Raw genomic sequence first — 6475 nt, 5'->3', positions numbered from 1 at the left:
ATGTGAGGAAACCCACCAACATCCCAGAGTTGAAGCTGTTCTGTACGGAGGAACGGGCTAAAATTCCTCCAAGCCGGTGTGCAGGACTGATCAACAGTTACCGCAAACGTTTAGTTGCAGTTATTGCTGCACAAGGGCGTCACACCAGATACTGAAAGCAAAGGTTCTCATATTTTTGCCACTCACAGATATGTAATATTGGATCATTTTCCTCAATAAATAAATGACCAAGAATAATATTTTTGTCTCATTTGTTTAACTGGGTTCTCTTTATCTACTTTTAGGACTTGTGTGAAAATCCGATGATATTTTAGGTCATATTTATGCAGAAATATAGAAAATTTTAAAGGGTTCACAAAATTTCAAGCACCACTGTACATTTGAGAAGGTGTAAATGTTGGACAAAGTTCTTCATCATTTCTTGATTGCTGACCTGCGTTATGAAAACATGCTTTAAAATGAAGAAGAAGAAGAAGAAGAAGAGATGCATGAATCCTGATCAATCTAAACCAAACTCAATAAAGAATTCAGGAAAATATCCCATGTTGATGTTATTTGTTATTCAGTGTGGTTTTGACATGACAGAGCAATGCACTAATTCTAATTACACCACAGTGCTGCTGAATTCTGGATCCTGATTGGTCAGAAGGTGTTGATTAATTTTCTATCACAACAGCTCAATAAGGTGGCACGGTGGTGTAGTGGTTAGCGCTGTCACCTCACAGCACGAAGGTCCTGGGTTCGAGCCCCGGGGCCGGCGAGGGCCTTTCTGTGTGGAGTTTGCATGTTCTCCCCGTGTCCATGTGGGTTTCCTCTGGGTGCTCCGGTTTCCCCCACAGTCCACAGTCCAAAGACATGCAGGTTAGGTTAACTGGTGACTCTAAATTGACCATAGGTGTGAATGTGAGTGTGAATGGTTGTCTGTGTCTATGTGTCAGCCCTGTGATGACCTGGCGACTTGTCCAGGGTGTACCCCGCCTTTCGCCCGTAGTCAGCTGGGATAGGCTCCAGCTTGCCTGCGACCCTGTAGAAGGATAAAGCGGCTAGAGATGATGAATGAATGAATGAATGAAAATGAGAACCATCTGATTATAAGTAAAAGAACCAAGTGTTAAAAGTTTAAATTATGTAAATAATATAATTTAATATGGATTTACAGACTGAAAACAAGCTAGTTGAAGTAAAGTGAAATAACAATATAAATTATTATATTTCATAATAAAATAATTATTTGTATTGTAATTTCAGAAGCACTACTAAAAAAAAGAAAAGAAAATATCAAGAAACAACATCCCAGGATTAAATATAAGACATCAACATTTTGATGGAAGACATTTAAATTAATTATTCAACTTAAAAAGCACAAAACCTGAAATGACATTGATATTTATTTCTTTGTTTGTTTACATTTCTTACTTTAAGGATTTGTTGTTGTTGTTGTTGTTGACTTCAAGGCCAGTTTTTTTTTTTTTTTTTGTGTGTGTGTGTGTGTGTGTGTGTGTGTTTATGCAACTACTGGAATATCCAGACAGTAAGCCATTACAGTAATCCAATGTAGAGGTACCAAAAGGCATGAACTAGTTTTTCTGCATCATATAGTGACATTATATTTCTTATCTTAGCAATATTTCTGAAATGAAAGAAAGCTATCTGGGTAATGTTATCGATATGAGTTTCAAACAAAAGACTGAAGTCAGTGATCACCCTGAGGTCTTTTACTACTGCCCATGATGGAACAGAAAGGCCATCCAGAATTACTATGTAATAAGAAAACCTTAGTTATAGCCATATGTGGTCCTAATAAAAGTACCATGATGAAGTAGAAGGAAGTGGAAATTACCTCCATGCTTATGAATAATATTACCCAGAGGCAGCATATATAAAGAACAAAGCAGTGGGAGACAGAACCTTGTAGAACAACAAACTTTACCTTAGTATGCATTGAAAAGTCACAATTTACATCAACAAACTGATAGTGATCAGTTAAATGAGACGGGAACCAGGAGAGGGACGTTCCTTTAACTTGAGTGACAACCCTGATCAAAGGCCAGTAGTTGGTAATTTACTTCTTTAACCAATGCTGCCTCTATGCTGTGATGAGATCTAAATCCTGACTGATACAATTAATGAATGTTGTTCCTAATAAACACCTCTGGGTATTTTCAGAACAGATAAACTTCTTCATATTTCTTAGAAATGTTGGTGGAAATTCTGCCTTTTTTTGTGTGTCTGCAGTGCAGGAACTGAGAACAATAATAATTCTGAGAGTGTTGTTTTGAGGGACTTTTTAGCTCTTACTTCAGTGTAGATACTTTCCCAGAACAAGAGGAACCATGAGTGATGTCAGTGCATGGTCATTGGTCCAGATGTAAGTGTATGTTGATTTGTTGAACATGAGCCAATGCAGCACTGGAAAGTGCCATTTTTAAAAATCTATATAAAATGTTAGTCATTTAAATGGGGAAAAAAACCACAGACCTTTTCCCTATTTGATCCTGAATATCGACCTCCCCAAATCGAACAGTGGAGTTCATAACTGAACTTTCAAACTTTGTTTAATTATATCAGTGTCTGATAGAATTTTACATATGTGTGATTTTAATATTCATGGATATTGTCTGGATAAACCCTTGGGTAAGGAGTTTATATAACTTTGACAGTCATTTACTTTTATTCAGCATATTAAGGGACCAACTCATGTTCAAAATCATAAACGGGATTGTGTGTTCTCTTCTGTTTTTTCTGTTGATAAGCTGAATATCCCAGGTAGATATTCTACATTTACTGACTCTTCCACAGCTAGCTACTGTTTTGATGGCTTCTCATCATCTCCTAATATTTCATCCCTAAAAAGTTTTGCTCAACTTAGTGTATGTGATTGTCACCTACTTTTATTCAACCTCTTCAATTATTCATGATTGATAATAACTGATAATAACTGTCACCCCATGAGATTTAAATGATCTAAACACAAAGCCCGACCATGCAGAAAAAAGGTAAACTGCAAGTAAACCATGATATAGTCAAAGGTTGTGTAGTTTATTACTACAAGCAATCAAATCAGGAAAGGAACAGTATTTTTCCAACATTATTTATAAAAATCACCACAGACCCCGGCGACACGGTGTTGTAGTGGTTAGCGCTGTTGCCTCACAGCAAGAAGGTCCGGGTTCGAGCCCTGTGGCTGGCGAGGGCCTTTCTGTGCGGAGTTTGCATGTTCTCCCTGTGTCTGCGTGGGTTTCCTCCGGGTGCTCTGGTTTCCCCCACAGTCCAAAGACATGCAGGTTACCATATGTCAGCTGGCCACAATCAGAAATGCCTCTGTCTACTGCTGCAGGGACCTGCACAGAGACCATACACACACACACACACACACACACACACACACACACACACACAAGAGGGAGACAAAGTGAAGAGAAACAAAAGGGAGATAGGCAAAGGAAGGGTCTGTCTGGCAGAGACCATGACATTACCTGCCCCACAACAAGCACCTCCAGGTGCTCTACCAGGCTTGTCTGGGTGTGCTTGATGGAACTTATCAATGAGAGAGTGGCCAAGGATGAAAGAGTGGGGGACCTATGATCGATCCTTAGAGCCATAGCCTTCCCAATCCACGAGGTATTGGAACCTTCATTCATGATGGCAGACATTGATGAGACAGCAGAGATGTTGGCAGGGTGATTCTCAATGGCCAGGGCAGAAGGAGAGGGTTCAGCCAGAGGGCATTGCTTGGATGCTGTAGGCTTGAGCTGGAAGATGTGGAAGGTCAGGTGAATTCAGAGGGAATTGGGGAATTTGAGAGGAATTGCAGACGGTTTAATGATGCTCTCAACTTCAAAGGTACCAAGGAACCAGTGGGAGACCTTCTTGGACTGTTCTTTGAGAGGGATGTCCCATGCAAAGAGCCAAACCTTCTGATTGGACTGGTAGTTTATGGCAGGGTCCCTGCAGCAGTCAGCCAGGTGCCCAGTTGTGGTCAGAGGAGCAGAGGGGGACTGCCCCAGTGTCCTTCCAAATCCTCCGGCATTGATGTAGGTGGGCCTAGACTGAGGGCACAGCAATCTCATCCTTGTGGGTGGGGAACAGCAGTGGCTGGTACCCCAGTGAGGCCTCAAAGGGTGACATACCAAAGGCTGAGATGGTGAGAGAGTTATGTGCAGTCTTGATCCATGGCAGGTGGCTGTTTCAAGTGGAGAGGTTGTTGGTGTCAAAACAATACAGGGAGTGAAAAAACAAAATTAACAGTGAGGAATAATGTGTATATGGAGATGTCCGTGTGTGTGTGTGTGTGTGTGTGTGTGTGTGTATAAGGAGTAGTACTGACTTACTGTTGGACTGGGGAGATGGAGGCTAGATCACAGAGAAGGAGGGTTTCAAAGGAAATGAGTATTATTATCTTTATGTAGGATAATAATAAGATAAATAAGAATAGGGATAAGAATAGGAATAATTTGATTAACTGACTGATTATACAGATTGCCTGGGCACCCAAGTATGACCACAGTGTTGTCCCACCCCTGCACAAGATATACCACAATGAGATGGCAGAGGGAAGGCCCTACATGCTAACCATCCCACGGCCCATGGCCCAGAACCCCCAGCACCCACCCCCCCATGACCCACCACACCTCGATTCCAAACCATCACGCAACATGCCATATTTGTCCTATGTAAGAATGTAAATGGCTATATTGTGGGCTATCTCTAATGTTTTGCATTAAAAGAAGTGTGCGCGCAGGGTGAGTCTCTGCCCAGATTTCCCCCTGCATGCCGCAACAACCCTGAATACTCATAGATATATGCCTCCTCTAAATTGTGTTAGCATTAAAAGAAGCAAGGCGTGCAGTGAAACACCTGCAGAGGCATCTGCATCCATGCCTTGCTTGCCCTAGTCTATTTGTTGTTCTTGTTATTGGTAGATGTATGATGTATGCAATCTAATGTGTAGTGCATTTAAAAGAGAATAAGGCATGTTGCGTATTGCCAGGAAGAGGTATGTGTGTGCACGCAAAGGGCAAGTGCGCGGCAGGGGCCCAGAACCCACAAATACCCCACAGCACCGACCAACATCGGTCCCACATGGCAACCCGACGGGACCAGACCACCCAAGCCACCCATGGGGCCCAGGCAGAACAGGGATGAGTGAAGTAGAAAGAGGCAGAGAGAAAGAGAGGGGAGGTTTAAATTTAAATTCTATGTTGTGTTTGAATTCTGGTTTTTTGTGTAGTTGTATTGTGGTTGTTTTGTATGATTGTATTGTATATGAATAAATAAATAAATAAATAAATAAATAAATACAGGGAGGCCTCCAGATCTTGGTTGGTGTGCTCTGTCTGCCTGTTGGCCTGTGGATGGAACCCAGTGGAGAGGCTGGCAGAGGTACTAAGGGCACTGCAGAAGGCCGAACAAACTTGGGATATGACTTGAGGACCCCAGTTTGAGATGATGTAAGCCTGCATGCCATAGAGGTGGAAGACATGGTGTGTGAGGAGTCCGGCTGTTTTCTTGTCCAAGGGAAGCTCAGGTTGGACAACATGGGTGGCCTTGAAGAAATGGTCAATGTGGTTAGGATGATGGAATTTCCTTGAGAAGGGGGGAGACTGGTGATGAAATCCAGCGTGTTGTGAGACCGTGGGCAACTGGCCACAGGCAGAGGGTACATTAGGCTGGCTGGAGGCTGATAGGAGGCCTTACTACAGGCATGTACTGAGCAGGGCAAGTACATAGGCCCGGATGTCAATGTCCATGGATAGCCACTAGAAATACCTCTTGAGGAAAGATAATGTGTGTCTGGAATGGGGTGGCAGGTGAAATGGGAGGTATGGCTCCACTGAAGTGCCTTGGGGCAAGCCAAGTCAGGAGCAAAGAGTTACCCAGGGGGGCTATTGCCTAGGTCAGGATGGGTGCATTGAGTTTTGGTGATTATGCTCTGGATTTCCCAGGTGAGTGCCACTACTACCTGGTTGGAGGTGACTATGGTGTCAGGGTTGAATGAGGGCTTCCCAGAGGAGAAAAGATGGGAGAGGGCATCAGATTTGGTATTTCTTGACCCAAGATAATAGGTGACAGTGAACTCAAATTGCCTAACAAATAGGGCCCACCAGGTTTGGCAGGAGTTCAACCGTTTCACAGTTCTTATGGTCTGTCCAGACCACGAAAGGCTGTTAGGCCACCTCCAGCTAATGTTTCCATCCTTCTAAGCAGAGTTTCACTGCAAGGAGCTTTTGGTTGCCGACATCATAATTACACTCAGCGGGTGTGACCGTTGGAAGAAGGCACAAGCGCGCAACTTGTGGTCCAATTCACAGCACTGGGGCAAGATCACACACACTCTTAAGTTAGAAGCATCAACCACCACAAAGAATTGCCTCTCAGGATCAGATTGGTGGAGAATAGGGACCAAGGAGAATTGCCTCTTCAACTCCTCAAGAGAATTGCCTCTTCAACTCCTCAAAGGTTGAAGTGGATGCAC

The sequence above is a fragment of the Neoarius graeffei genome, chromosome 3 (assembly GCF_027579695.1).
Source record: "Neoarius graeffei isolate fNeoGra1 chromosome 3, fNeoGra1.pri, whole genome shotgun sequence".
NCBI lineage: Eukaryota > Metazoa > Chordata > Actinopteri > Siluriformes > Ariidae > Neoarius > Neoarius graeffei.
The sequence above is the reverse complement of the archived record's forward strand: the minus strand, read 5'-3'. Positions refer to the sequence as shown.